This window comes from Musca domestica, unplaced genomic scaffold (assembly GCF_030504385.1).
Source record: "Musca domestica strain aabys unplaced genomic scaffold, Musca_domestica.polishedcontigs.V.1.1 5, whole genome shotgun sequence".
NCBI lineage: Eukaryota > Metazoa > Arthropoda > Insecta > Diptera > Muscidae > Musca > Musca domestica.
In genome coordinates, this window is record NW_026712346.1 from 9,976,561 (window position 1) to 9,992,484 (window position 15,924).

The 15,924-nt window shown below is 33.8% G+C and overlaps 1 protein-coding gene across 1 annotated transcript in view; it reads left to right on the top strand.

Annotated features, from left to right (window-relative positions):
- The first annotated feature begins 768 nt into the window (after positions 1-768).
- LOC101898046 (atrial natriuretic peptide receptor 2) overlaps positions 769-15,924 on the top strand; it is a 110,579-nt gene continuing 95,423 nt past the window's right edge. Inside the window, exon 1 of the mRNA XM_059128060.1 lies at positions 769-1,444. The gene's annotated coding sequence lies outside the window, so the exon portion shown is untranslated. The remainder of the gene's footprint in view (positions 1,445-15,924) is intronic.

A 15,924-nucleotide genomic window follows, 5' to 3' on the forward strand; every position in this document is an offset into this window, starting at 1 on the left:
CCTAATACTACGGGCCAGCAACGCGTCCGTACGGGTCAGCTAGTAGTATATTATATAATACAGGATCTAGAACCCAATTCGAACTACAAATATCAATTATTAGACAAATCCGTGAAAAATGTGGCGAAAATCATCAAAATACTGAAAATTTTTTATTTTAAAATTCCAATATTTCTACGGTGGATAATTTTTTAGGCCGATCCCGTCAATCTTGGTACTTTATTACCTGTTCCTCCTGTTCCTCCATTTGTGGAAACATTTCACTATAAGATCTGTTAAATTTTGACTTGGAATGAATTAAAGCGAAAAATACGTCTAATTTTGAGCTGCAAAAGATTGCGTCTTATTACATCCCATATTATTAAATATATGTATACTATTGTGTATGAAATAGGCAGTGATTGACAACAACACATCAAATTAATGTTAATTTTAAATTAAAACGATTTATGTTGGCGCGCCAACTACCTGTCTACGATGTGAGTAAGATCCACTTCAAGGATTTTATTGGGCAATGGGGTTTTCCGAATTAACACTTCTGCATCACAGTTGTGAGCGATCGGTTTTTATCGGGGATTTGTCATTCAGTTCGGCCAATCCGAATCGACGATCAAGGCGGCTAGCGGCTAATTTCTCTGCTAGCCTCAGTAGTGCTTGTTTATTAACCGCTGTTTGTGAGAGAACATTCGTATTTTATATGTTTTTGTTTTTGCCGCTGCTGCTATATTACGCTACTAACAGCTAACGGAGAGTCGCTGTACGGGTATGCACTGCTTGTCTGGAAGCCGCGGTGACGATGAGCACTTGTACGATGGTGCGCCAAATGTGCTAGCTCATTTTTCATTTAGTCACTCGTTTAACGCTCAGGCGGTCGTGTCACATTTGTTTATGCCATTCATTCCAGTCGGTATAGTAGGCATAGTCTATATGGTCCCCGTGTGACTTTCGTGAAAACACACAAAACAAAACCAAACAAAAACACAGACGTAAAGTTTAATCTTAATAAGCTGTATCGATTAATTGCTACCCGAATTTGTGTCCAAATGTGAATTTCATTTTGACGACAAACCTTCAAATAAACATTTGTCGTCGATCATCAGTCTACCTAAAGTAGCGGTATCTTCGTTGCTACAGAAGTACATACATAAATACATGTGTGTGTACATACATACATGCATGTGTGTCGTACTTAGTGATAATAGTCAACTTTGTCAGCCATATGTGTTTATTTTATTGTTTACCAAACACAAATTCATTCATAAAAATTTTACAAAATAGTACCAATAAAAATAGCAAGATTCGAAATAAACTATAACAACAACAGAAGCCGAAACAAAAGCAAGATCAACCACCAATATAACAACGAAAAGAAAAGAAGAAGAAAAACAATATAAAACAATCAAGTTAATGCAGGAACAGCAACAACCTGTCTGGTTGTTATAAAGTGAGTTCTTAAGTGTTACCTTTTTTGTTGTAGTGTATTTGTTATTAGTGTTCAACATTTTGTTTTGATTGACAAATAAATAAAAACATTCCAAGCGATTGTCAATTTTGTATGTTTGTTTGTAAGTATAGTTTAACAGCGTAGATATGCACATGTGTTTGTATGTAGGTGTGTAAATGTGTTTTAGATTAAGATAAAACATTGTTTTTATGCCAAAAATATGGTTATCAAATTATACGATATACATGTGCATGAATGTAGGCATGTGTGTGTTTTTTTTTATAAAACAAAAAATAGAACAAAGAAAAAAAAACAAATAAATTATACGGATTTTATATTTAGTCACTTATTCTTTTTAATACGAGTGCTAATGTTTACTGCTTAACAAAAAAAAAAAGAAATACCTCATCGCATATTTAATTCTACAACAAATATGCAAAAACGTGTTTCATTTCGTTTTTATTAAAGTAAATTGTCTAAGGTATTGAGAATCTACTAAAACTTAGCCACAATACGCCCAATTTGGGCAGTCAGTTAGTCCCCGATTCTCTTACAAATCGTGAAAACTAAAGAAAACAAGTAAAACCAGTAAAGAAAGTCTTAAAGTCGGGCGGGGCCGACTTTGTGATATCCTACACTACTTTGCTAATTTAGTAGAGCTCCACATAACAATTAAAAGTTTTTATGGGAGAATTCAATCATACACGCTATGATTATAATTATAATTTAAAGTTTAAAAGACCAAATATGACGAAGAATTTGTAACTTTTAAATTCGGACTGGTATTGCCCATTTGATATATATGGGAGCTATATCCAAATCTGAACCGCTCTCGATAAAATTTATCAAAGGTATTTCTGAGCTAAATTTGATATATTTCCCCAAATATTGTTGTTACAGAGTGCATATTACGGCTGCGGCGGACAAAAATAACAAATCGGACGAACAATATATATGGGAGCTATAGCTATATCTGAACCGATTTCGATCAAATTTGGCATACTTATTTTCAGACCTAATTTGGTTGTATGTGCAAAATTTGGTGCACAATAAAAGTCAAAACGGACGAAGATATATATGGGAGCTATATCTAAATTTTTACCTATTATCTCCAATTTCAATAGGGTTCGTCCTTGGGCCAAACAAATGATTTGTGCAAAACTTCATCTGGATCGGGTAATAAATGCGAAGTGTACATTGTTTACAAAAATACATGAACAGAACTCAGAATGTGATTCTATGCAGATCATCAAAAGGAACAATGGGTCTATCTCGTTTCCTTTTGCCTGTTACAAACAAATGCACAAAAACATAATACCCTGTCCACCTTGTGGTGTAGGGTATAAAAAAAACAGCTAATTTCGGCCGGGCCGAACTTTTTGTATGAATTTGAAAACTTAAAAAAAAAATCCGTCGAAAAATACAGCTCAAATAAACGTGCTGGATAAGTACCTCTTTGTGATACGCTGTAGTAAAGATTCTGAACTTCAAATTCGAAACTTGACGCAATTCTGAAATATAATATCATCAAAATACCGAATAAAGGTTGATACCGTTGTATGGGAGCTATACTAACCGTGGACCTGCATAGACAATTTCCCGTCATAGGTTGTAGTTCCCATTATGAACTTTAAATACGAACTTTGACGCAATTCCGATGAATAATGTAGCGAAAATCCTGGAAATACCGAATATCTGGGGGTAGCGTTTTATGGGTGCTATACTAAAACGTATACCTTTATAGACAATTTTCTTCCAATTTTCTTACGAGATCGTAGACCCATATAGAAAATTTTTTTCAGGGGGTAAAGTAATCACGAGGAACTCCTTGTGTAGAATTTCAGACAATTCCATTGAAAAATGTGGTTAAAATCATCAAAGTACCAAATATCGGGGGTACCATCATATGGGGGCTATACGATATCGCGGACCTATATAGACAATAGCTTTTTTCTTCTGGGGGTAAAGTAGTCGCGAAGATCTCCTTGTGCAGAATTTCAGACAATTCCATTGAAAAATGTGGTTAAAATCGTCAAAATACCGAACATCGGGGTTACAGTTACATGAGGGCTATACGATATCGTGGACCAATATAGCCATTCTTCGAACTTGACCTGCCTATAGACAAAAATCGGCTTAGAATTTTACGCTGATCAAAAATATATATGCTTTGTTAGGTCTAAAATTATTATTTCGATGAGAAACAACAGTATGAGAACTTAATATACTCTCCATGCTATGTATGGTGGGGGTATAAAAAGTATCAGAAAAGAGGAGTAAAGTTCATCAGTGTAGTCCAGTCAAAAAAAAAAAAAAAAAATTACCGTTCCAAAAAATAAATCCCATGTATGCAAAAAAGTTTTGAACGAATCCCTTAAGATATTGGGATACATAAATGGACTAACTATTATTTTTAGTTATTACGGGTTTGCAAATAATATAATAATAAATTTCTATTTTATGGTGATTGTTGATCATGGTCTAACAATACCAGAGCCAAACAAATGCGGCCTCTATCTTACTTATGGGAATTCGAAACAGAATTTGAAAATTTATATTCAGGTGTATAGTTCAGATTTCAGACTATAGAAGTCTACGAAATCAGTATCAATGTCAAGGTTAGAATTGCCCTATTCATGTATATGTTATTCGCCGAAAAGCGATTATCAGCATTAAAAATATTCACGTTTTGAAGGAGCGTAGGGTGGAGGAGCGAAATTGAACTCTCGAAGGGAGTATCCGATTTCGTCCAATCTAAGTACATCGTAATATTTTTATCAAACTTAGATCGAGTTCGGAGATGGGCAATATCGGTCCACTCCTTCTGGTACCTCTCCCACAAAAGGTCGAAATTTAAAAAAAAAAAATTTTGCACAGAAAGAGAAAGGATAATCCGTGATGATGGAAAATATCGGTTCACTCCTTCTGGTACCTCCCCCACACAAGGTCGAAATTTTCAAAAAATATTTTTTTCTGCACAGGAAGAGAATCGATAATCCGGCTTTGCTCCAACTTTAAAAATCCTAATATTTGCGTCAGTGCTAACTCTGGTGCGAAAATGGTCAATATCGGTCCACTCCTTCTGGTACCTCCCCCACAAATGGTCGAAATTAAAAAAAAAAAAAAAATTGTACAGATATAGAAACGATAATACGATTTTGCTCCAACTTTGCAAATCCTAATATTTACATCAGTGCTAGGTCAGGTGTGAAAATGTTCAATATCGGTCCACTACTTCAAGTACCTCCCCCACAAAGGGTCAACATTTTGAAGAATTACAACTCTTATAAAATGTTCAATTGTCAATAAAAAATTGTCAAAATTGTCCCAATATTTATATTAACCCAAGGTCTGGTGTTAAGAAATATTTTTTTCTGCATAGAAAGAGAAGCGATAATCCGGGCTTGCTCCAACTTTGAAAATCTTAATATTTGCGCTAGTTCTCGGTCCACTCCATCAAGTACCTCCCCCACAGAGGGTAAACATTTTCAATAATTATAAGTCTTATAAAATGTGATGTAAGAATCCGATTGTCTTAATATATCACACATCCCAATATTTTCATAAAACCAAAATCTGGTGTTAAGGTGGAATATATTGGTCCACTCTTTCTGGTACCTCCCCCACAAAAGATCAAAATTTTAAATATCCATTAAGCTCATAAAACGCGAAATTAACATCGGGTTCCATTTAGACTTGGCACATTTCTATCAACACAGAATCTGTTAAAAAAAGGTAGAGATCGAACCTTTCCTCCTGCTACCTCCCCCACAAAGGGGCAAAGTTTTGAATAACCAAAACGTTTATAAAATCCCAAATAAGCACAGGTTCTCTTTATATTTCACACATCCCATTATTTCCACTAACAAAAAATCCGTTGAGAAGATGGGATATATCGGTTCACTACTTCTGGTATCTCCCCCACAAAGGCTCATAATTTTGAATATCCATGAAGCTCATAAAAAGCGAAAGTGACATCCGATTTTATTCAAGACTTGGTACATCTCAAAAATTCCATGAACACAACACAGTCCAAACCTAGCACGTTGCAATATTTATATAATACTAGCTGGCCCAGTCCGTGTTGCCGGCCCGTAGTTTTAGTCTTTAATGCATAGTTCTTAGAGCATAATAATTCACAAATCTGGCTCTTATAAGTGGGACAATTTTTAATATAAATGATTAAATAGAAATAAATACGTCTTTCAAAAAACCTGATTTAGTAAGAGGTAAGAGGTTTTAGTTTAGGAGTTAAAAACCTAAATAATATAGCATATAGAGTTATAATGAAGCATGGTCCTATACTATTATTTGAAATAATTTGTTTTTCTTCCTAAAATTACCAACATTTGAGGTCACAATGTAGACCAACCTGATACATATTTTGTACAAATGATTCCTCATGTAACCCTTAGGACTGTATCAAATTTAAAACTCTATCGTAACTTTTGCGGAGTATTTGTGGCCCTTTGTGTATTGTAAAGCTATATAAAATTAACTCTAAAAAAGTTAGACTGGGGTTCCCAGAGATTTTTTTACCAACCGAAAAATTTCCTAAGCCCAAGATTGTAGTGCCCGTAGAACGTTACCTATGATTTAAGGTTACTTTTAAGGGTTCGGAAGAATTTTCCGAGTATATGAATCCTTTTCTTACTATATTTTCAATTCACTTCACTATTTTGTATAGTCCGCATATTGAGTTCTCATTGGTTGGATTATTTCCATATCTAATCAAAATTGAAAATTTGGGTATGGCAACCATATAACGGCATGTATAGAAAATATGCAAACTTTCTCGATTTTTTCGGTATATACAGCGTCCAAATTTGGAATGTGTAACAAAATTTGAAACAAAGATAAATTTTTCCAAATTATATTGAAATCGGTTCAGATTTGGATATAGCTCCCATATATATTTTCAGCCGATTTCATGTATTTGATGCATTAAACACGCTGTGTACGCCACAGCTCAATAAAATTTGGAAAGTGTGATGGAAGTTGTCTAGAAAATCAGTTTGCCAAATTATATTGAAATCGGTTCAGTTTTGGGTATAGCTCCCATATACATTTTCAGCCGATTTCATGTATTTGATGCACCAAACACGATATGTATGTTCGATTCCAATGAAATTTGGAATGTGTGACGGATTTTGATCTCAAAATAAATTTGTCAAATTATATTGAAATCGGTTCAGATTTGGATATAGCTCCCATATATATTTTCGGCGATTTCAAATATTTGATGCACAAAACACGATACGTATGTCCGAGTTCAATGAAATTTGACATGAGAGCCTAAATTTGGTACGCAAATAAATTTGATAAATTATATTTAAATCGGTTCAGATTTGGATATAGCTCCCATATATATTTTCGGCCGATTTCACATATTTGATGTAGCAAACACGATATGTATGTTCGATTCCAATGAAATTTGGTATGTTTAACGGGATTTGATCCGAAAATAAATTTATCAAATTATATTGAAATCGGTTCAGATTTGGATATAGCTCCCATATACATTTTCGGCCGATTTCATGTATTTGATGCATCAAGCACGCTGTGTATGTCAAATATCAATGAAATTCAGAAAGTGTGATTGAATTTGGTCTAACGATTTATTTATCAAATTATATTTAAATCGGTTTAGTTTTGAATATTGCTCTCATATATATATTTTCTGTCGATTTCACATATTTGATGCACAAAACGCGATACGTATGCCCGATTCCAATGAAATTCGGCTTGATTGATTACATTTAGTACAACAATAAATTTTCCAAATTATATTGAAATCGGCAAAGCTCCCATGTATATTTTCGACCGTTTTCGTTTATTTGATGCCTCAAACACGATGTTTATGTTCGATTCCAATGAAATTTGGAATTTTCGGTGCATCAAACACGATATGTTTTCGGTGCACCAAACACTATATGTATCTCCACTTTTAATGAAACTTGAAATAAGTAACGGAATTGGGAACAAAAATGAATTTGCCAAAATATATTTAAATCGGTTCAGTTTTGAATATTGCTCTCATATATATATTTTCTGTCGATTTCACATACTTGATGCACCAAACGCGATACGTATGCCCGATTCCAATGAAATTCGACTTGAGTGATTAAATTTGGTAGAAAAATAAATTTGCAAAATTATATTGAACTCGGTAAAGATTTGGATATAGCTCCCATATATATTTGCGACGGATTTCGTTTATTTGATGCCTCAAACACGAGGTTTATGTTAGATTCCAATGAAATTTGGAATGTGTAATGGTATTTGATCCGAAAATAGATTTTTCAAATTATATTGAAATCGGTTCAGATTCGGATATAACTCCCATATATATTTTCGGCGATTTTACATATTTGATGCACCTAACGCGATATGAATGTCCGATTCCAAAGAAATTCGGACAGAGAAACGAAATCAGGTACCAAAAAATATTGTCTAATTATTGGTTCAGATTGGGATATGATTTTATTAAGAAGTATTGACCCACAACGCCCTTTGTATTAGACTAACAGTAAAAAACTACACACCAATTTAATTGAGAATACAATTATTACGGGGAGTATGTTTCTACCTCGAATTCCTTAATTGCAACAGAAATGTCACTCAACTTCTAAAGATTGCAGTTTCCTGCACGCTTGACATTTGCTATGAAATTAATAAATCTGAAGGACAACCCTTCGCGTATTACGCAATATATCCAAATCTGAACCGATCTCGATAAAATTTGACAGAATCATTTTCGAGCAGTATCTATTGTCCCCCAAATTTAACGTACTTGCTTCTAGACTAAATTCGGTGGGATGTACCAAAATTCAGGTCATTTGGAATTATATTGGTCATTTGTTGCGCATTTAACCCGAAATCGGTTGAAGATATATGGTAGCTATATCTAAATCTGATCCGGTTATCACCAATTTCAGTAGAATTCGACCTTTGGTCAATCGGATAATAAATGCGACCTGAATTTTGTTCACAAGAGTACATGGACAGACGGACAGATGGACAGACGCACTGACATGCGTAAACCGATTCAGAAAGTGATTCTATGAAGATCCTCAAAAGTGACTATGTATCTATCTCGTTTCTTTTTGCCTGTTACAAAGAAATGCACAAAGACATAATACCCTGTACCACAGTGTGGTACATTTGATTGTTTGTAATTTATAGACTACTAGCTGAACCCGGCGCGCTTCGCTACTCCTTTCGCTTTTATATGCATTCGAAATATTTGTTGGTTTAAAAAAAATAAATAAAAATAAATAAAAATAAATAAAAAAATAAATAAAACATATTCAAAAAATTTAAAAATCGTAATTATTGTAATACTTTAATGCGTAACATGCATGCTATTTGGTACATCAAATATGTGAAATCGACCGAAAAAATATATGGGAGCTGTATCCAAATCTGAACCGATTTCAATATAATTTGACAAATTTATTTTCCGATCAAATCCCATCACACATTTCAAATTTCATTGGAATCGAACATACATATCGTATTTGAGGCATCAAATAAACGAAATTGGTCGAAAATATATGTGGGAGCTATATCCAAATCTGAACCTATTTCAATATAATTTGGCAAATATATTTTCTGACCAAATTTCACTCATTCCAAATTTGGAGACTGTATCTCTAATCGATCAACAGATATGTGCATATCAAATCTAAATTTTTGGAAGGTACCTCCGATTCGGATGCTATATCTCCAGTTCCAAGTGGAATTTCAAAAATTTTTATAGCCTATGTTACTTTTAGGCGATGTTGTAGTATACTTGGAAATTTTCAGGAAAATCTGTGCTGCGGTTTTCGAGTCCAAACAAACAAACAAATATACAAACATTTTCCTCTTTTATAGATTAGATATAGAAAAATTCCAAATTTACTGCAATATAGCCAGAAAGTAACATAGGCTATTTAAATATTTCAAATTCCACTTGGAACGGGAAATATAGCATCACAGTCGGAGGTATCTCCAAAAAATTGGTTTTTATGTGCACATATCTATTTAATCTTCAAATTTGGAGTGCGTAACGGAATTTAGAGCAAACAGATTTAGATCACAGATTTTCACATATCTAATGCACGATATGTATGTCGGATTCAAATGAAATTCGGAATGAATGACGAAATTTGGTACAAAACAAAATTTGTAGAATTATATTCAAACCGGTTTAGATTTCAATGTAGCTCCCATATATATTTTCGGTCGTTTTCCCATATTTGATGCACCAAACGCGAAATGTATGTCCGATTCCAATCAAATTTAGACCGAGAGACAAAATTTGGTACCAAAAAAAATTTTCAATAAAATATGGAGGGTGTGACGGAATTTTGTTCAAAAATAAATTTTGTCCATTTATATTGGAATCGGTTCAGTAACAGGTAATATACGTATTAAAGATGAACCAAAGGGTATAAGAAAATCTTAAAAAATCTTCCCTCCCGACAATTTCCTGTACAGATTTTGTCAGCGAGTAGAAACGTTTTTATTATTAGTTATTTCCTAAATTATTAAATTAAACCACATTATAATTGCTTCATGATGTCATTGTGGTGTCAAAATGAACGCAATGGTTTAGGCATTGTTAAAAAATGTCAAGAATTCTTTGGGATTTCATCGTAACGAAATTGAGCGATAGGGATAAGAATATATTGTTAAAAATCAAATACATACATATGTATAAGGTTGACAAGGCAAACACTTTTTGTAAATTTCACTGCAAAACCAAAGTTGAAATGTTGCTATAACTTATATAAAATGAGCAACAATTAAATGTATATATACCCAGATTGGTTCATACGTATGAATACAAATTCTCTGGCTTTAGAGTTTCGTATCGACAGCTACAATCATGTACTTCTCGCCGAAATGTGTAGGAAATTGACTGCTTTGATGATGAGCCCAACACGTTATGAAGACTGCTGCTGTAAAGGTCAGAATTCACAAAACGCTTTTTTGACTGGTTTAAGTCGTCGGCTGGCTTCTTTGTATCGGTAAAAAGGAGTTTTAGGTTAACTTAGTTCGATTTTGGCCCTACGCTCCTTGGATCAGCCAGCTGCTGATTTAAGCCAGTCAAAAAGGCGTTTTATGTATTCTCACCTCTACAATTAATATAAGTTTAGAACAGAAAATTAAATTCGCAATAACTGCAGATGTTTATCATAAACATTTACTTAATTAGCAATGGATTATAGATCGTCATTGTCTTTGAAAAACGAGGTTCAGTTGATAAAATCAGTAAAATTGAATTTTATTAGATCTTCAAACTCATTCCAAGGGGGTCTTACTGCACTTCAGTTACACTCCAGCAGAAGACGTGCTATAGAGACAAAGCGGCCTGCCTGTGCAGCCACACTTCTACCGTCGAATAAACTGCATTTTTGGATGCATATTCGACTATTATTCCGTATTCGAGTAAGATTTAGATTTTACAATTTCCATGTTATGGACATTCTTCATTCATTGCTGTTCGTTTCTGGACAGTTTCGAATCATCATTTGTAAAATCTTCATAATAACCCACTAAAACGGAAAATTATATTTGAAATTTCCTCAATTCGATGGAAAAAGCGGAATGGACCTGTTCTACCGTTATTCTTGATAAATTAGGTGCGACATTGCGGATCTTTATGCCTGACCCGGTTGCAGCAAAACGATACTTGCAGCAATGCTTATTTTTTGATCCAGACTCACATATCTTATGATATGCTGATATGCTAATTTCGAGGACTTTCAGTTATTCCTACATGATAATAAAACCGACAGACAGATGTACACCAATAGTCAAAATAAAATTTTTACAATAAAGAGACATCAAATAAAAAATGGTAATCATATTATTGCATGAGATTACATTTCTGGTACACCATCAAATTAAAACACAAAACGTCGTATTAAATTTTGCACTACTACTAAAGTAGAGTCAAATGCTTGATACCTAACAAATGAATCCCTGCAGGGAAATAAATTGGTTTAAAACTAATTTAAAATTAGTTTAAAAAAACCACAACTAGTTATTTTTTTGATTTATTTCCTTTACGCCAACTAACTATTTTAACATGGGGATGAGCTAGGCAGTGGACAATTGTCCATTCCTGCATTACTTTGAAACTAAATATAAACTAGTTACTTTTAAACTAACTATAAACCAATTACTTTTAAGCCAATTTTTAGTCAGTTAAAAAATATGTTAAAAAAGTTCTTTTTTTATTTATTTTTTTTTTGTTAATCAAATTCTTTATTTTCTATTTGAAGGAGGAGTGCTATTTTCAGATACCCTGTTTTTCTAAGCATATGTACTTGTGTATTAAGGTTAGCAGCACTAGCTTGTATTATTGTACGTTGCATTTATATCGAAGTATTTTTGGAAATGTATTATGCGAATTATTGCAAAGTAGTTTGATATAACCAATCATCTTTGTTTTTTAGGGCTGTTTTTTCTCTAGAGAACTTATATGTGTTTTGTTTTTGCAATTTATTTTCGTTTTGGTGTTTGAAGTGGTTGATATTCAGATGACTTTTCAACCAATTTGAAGTTAGTTGTAGAATAATGCATTTATAACTAACAATTTTCTCAACTGGTTGAAAAATGCCCCGCTGGTAAATTAGTTAGTAAATGCATTATTCTACAACTAACTTGAAATTAGTTGAAAAGTCATCTGAATATCAAGCAGTAGTGGTTACTTTGCTTTTTGATCTCCAGATGACTTTTCAACTAATTTGTAGTTAGTTGTAGAATAATGCATTTGTAACTAACGATTTTCTCAACTAGTTGAAAAAAGTCTTGCAGGGAATGAATATGCCTTATTCGTGAAGACATAGCTGATACGTTTCAATCGTTTTTACAACGGTTTGACAATCAGCGAACGAAAACAAACGAAACGATTAACGTACCCCTCTCACGAACACAAAAACTTATAAAGGTTTTTTCAATCGTTTTGAACTTAAAACAAAAAAAAAAAAAAAAAAAAAACACAAAAATTTAAATGCCAGAAGTACACAAACAATACGATTGCGTTAAATTTACTACGGCTGTGAGTTGCCGAGCTGTATCGTTTGCGAACGAATAACCGGGAAACGTTTGCAAACGTTTTCTGTGCGAAATAATGACTGGTACATTAAGAGTTGTTATTTTTTATTCTTAATATTTTTTTTGTACATTTTTACACTGTATGATGATGAAATAAATAAATAAAAAGGAATACATTTATCTCAATATTACTTTGTACATTATTTTATTAAGTTAATATACAAGGAAACGTTTGCAATGAATATCGTACTGTTTCGTTTCCAATGTTGTGTCATCCAGCAGAGTACATTTCAGTTTTGTTTTTGTTTTCACTCATCTACACAAACTGTACAAAACAAGAAACAAGTCCCGTTATCTTGAAATCGGGTTTGTTTCGTTTCGTACTTCGAGAAAATACAGAACGAAACGATTGCAAACGTTCGATATAGTTTATTTTCGTACGCTGTTGACAATAATTTGTAAAATTCGCCTTAAAGTATTGAAACATGTTAAAGCATACATTTTCTTGGTTAATGAGCAATGTTTTGAGATTGACAATAGGTTTTTTGCAATTGAATGAAAGTAATTAACGCCAGGTTTCGTTAGAAAAACTCAAGTCTGTATAATGAATTCAAATATTCAACAAGCTCTATTCACTGAATAATGCAATTTCAAATAGAAACCAAAACCCCACAAACCAGCCTCTGTCGTCATATGATTACAATACTTCATTGGATGTACCTCCTTTGCCAAAATCCAATATGTTATTCGAATAAAATGAATCATGATAGATCTTTATGTCAATTTCTGCTATTAAATTAACAAGTTAAATAGAATCAGTCGGTATTGCCTATAGCTGGATACCCTCAGCCAATATTCGTTTATTGCATTATGGTTATTCAAACTTTTGACCCTTCCTTGGAGGGGTTGCGAAGGAATGGCCGATATCTATAAACTTTATACAATATCCTGTTTGGGAAGAGATATTTGGATGTGCGATAATTATTCAAAAATTTGACCCATTATGGTGGAGGTACCAGATGGAGTAGTCCGCTTTTGTGCATCTTCTTAATAGATCATGAAGTGTTGGGATATGTCGAGTTTGAAAGTAATTGGATGCTGATTTCGCGTTTTATACCAGACCTTGTGTTAGCGGAAATATTGAAATGTGCGAAATGTGAAGATAATCGGAATCTTAGTTCACATTTTATACAAGTTAAAATTATTCAAACTGTTGACCCTTTGGGGGGAAGGTACCAGAAGGAGTGGACCGATATTGCTTATATCCGATCATCTCGATCTAAGTTTGGTAATAACATTAAGATGTACCAAGTTTGGGCTAAATCGGATACCCCCTTCGAGAGTTATCGTGCGCACCAGCCAGACAGACAGACGTACGGACATCGCTAGATCGACTCCAAATGTCCTGAAACGGAATTGGTCCAAAGAGACCTAGGGTCTAAACCCGTTATTTCGATGAGGCACGTTTTGGACGAATCAAATAATGTATACCCTCTATAGCCATATGGCTGAGGGTATAATAACAGCTTTTCTGCACGATTTAAGTAACGCCGCAGATAAAAGGACATTTATTTCACAGTGCGAAAAATTTTAAATGTGTCCATAATTGAAAGGAAAACCCAAGTAGATTATGGAATTAAAGATAAAAATAGAAGACACGTGTGATGTTTTGAACATTTTCATCGCAATGAAAAACCTGAGTAGAGGGGGGTCCCCTGTCTTTGAAATTTTTGGATTAAGATTTCCTGAAATACCTTACATTTTAGATATAAGGTGTCTTATGGAAATATTACTGATAACAATAAAATGATTATTTTGTTTCTTTATTTTTTGCTGTTTTTGGAAACACTGTTTGTACGGGATTGTAGCAATTCAAAATATTCTAAAACAGAGCCGCACTCGAATTCTGCCGTTGTTTCGCCTTATAATTTAACATTAATATGCCTGGCCATGATGCCAAGCTGCTTATGTGCCCTCACCTTTATTCATTACGTTAAGCATTATTTATCAGCGGGAGAATTTGACTCAGATTAAAAACGTATGAATGGATAAGCGAAAAAAATAAACCATTACACTTTTAAAATATAGCATTTTCAGATTAAATGAAACCTTTTGCAGTGGAAATGAAACGTTTTGCACTAGAAATGAAACCTTCTGCAGCGGAAATGAAACCTTTGAAACCGAAATGAAACTTTTTGCAAATCAAATGAAACTTTTAGATTTATAGAAAGAAACATAACAAAATCATTTTTATTTTTAGGAGGTTTAAATTTAAATCAACTAATTATTATTAATGTATCTATATATATGTATATCTATATTTTTATAACATTATATCTTTATTTTCAATTATTGTAATAACAAATTGTTCTTTATTGATTTGACATATAATATTTCCACATTTAATATTTTTAATACTTAACGCTAACATGAGAAATTAAAACAAATGTTGGCCTTTATTACTATAAATTGTATGGAAAGGACTGAAATGCAAAATTAGGTTTACTATAACCTATATACAGGGTTAGATGAACCAACTTCCGACTGCTGTCATTTCAAAGCCACTCTTCCGAAAGCTGTTACTGTTTACAAGCATACAAAAGCATTTTGGTTAGAATTTTCCAGAAAAAAAGTTAGTCGTGATGGAATTCAAGCGTGATAGTGTGATTTCTTTATATTTGGCTAGAAAACCTTAAATGGCTATCGTTAGAACGCTCCAGCATTAAAATGTGAATAAATCCTTTGGGTCTCTGGTACCATTGCTCGTTACCTATGATACTGAAAGCGTAGCTCGACGTCAAGAAAGTGGACGGAAGAAAACAGCAACATCAGCAGAAATGGTTCGAAAAGTAAAGAAGCGACTTGATCGTCGCAGTGTCCAAAAAATGGCTCGTGAGCAGAACATATCGCAATATTCCATTCTGCAAATATTGCAAAACGAGGTCGGGGTAAAGCCATTGAAATTCCAAAAAGTACAAGAACTTACACAGCAACAGAAAGAAAATAAACTCAAAAGAGCTAAAGAGTTGCTTCGCTTGGCCGAAAGTGGTGAACTGCCGAATTAAGTTTTCTCCGATGAGAAAAACAAACCAAATGATCGTGTTTATTTGCCAAGGAGATCAGCTGAAAATGTGCAACTTCGGTTGGCCACCAGAACTCAAACGTCGGCCATGGTGATGGTGTGGGCCGCCATAACAGCCGAAGGTCGCTCTCCGCTCGTATTAATCGACCGTGGTCTCAGAATAAATACCGAATATTATCGCGAAAATAATCTGGAGGGTGTATTAAGCCTTGGGCACGCAAACATTTTGGTCGCAGACCTTAGCCATTTCAACTGGACTCAGCACCATTGCACTCAGCGCGCGCCACCCAAGAATGGTTACAAAATGAGGTTTCTCGCTTCATTTCCAGCGCACAGTGGCCACCAA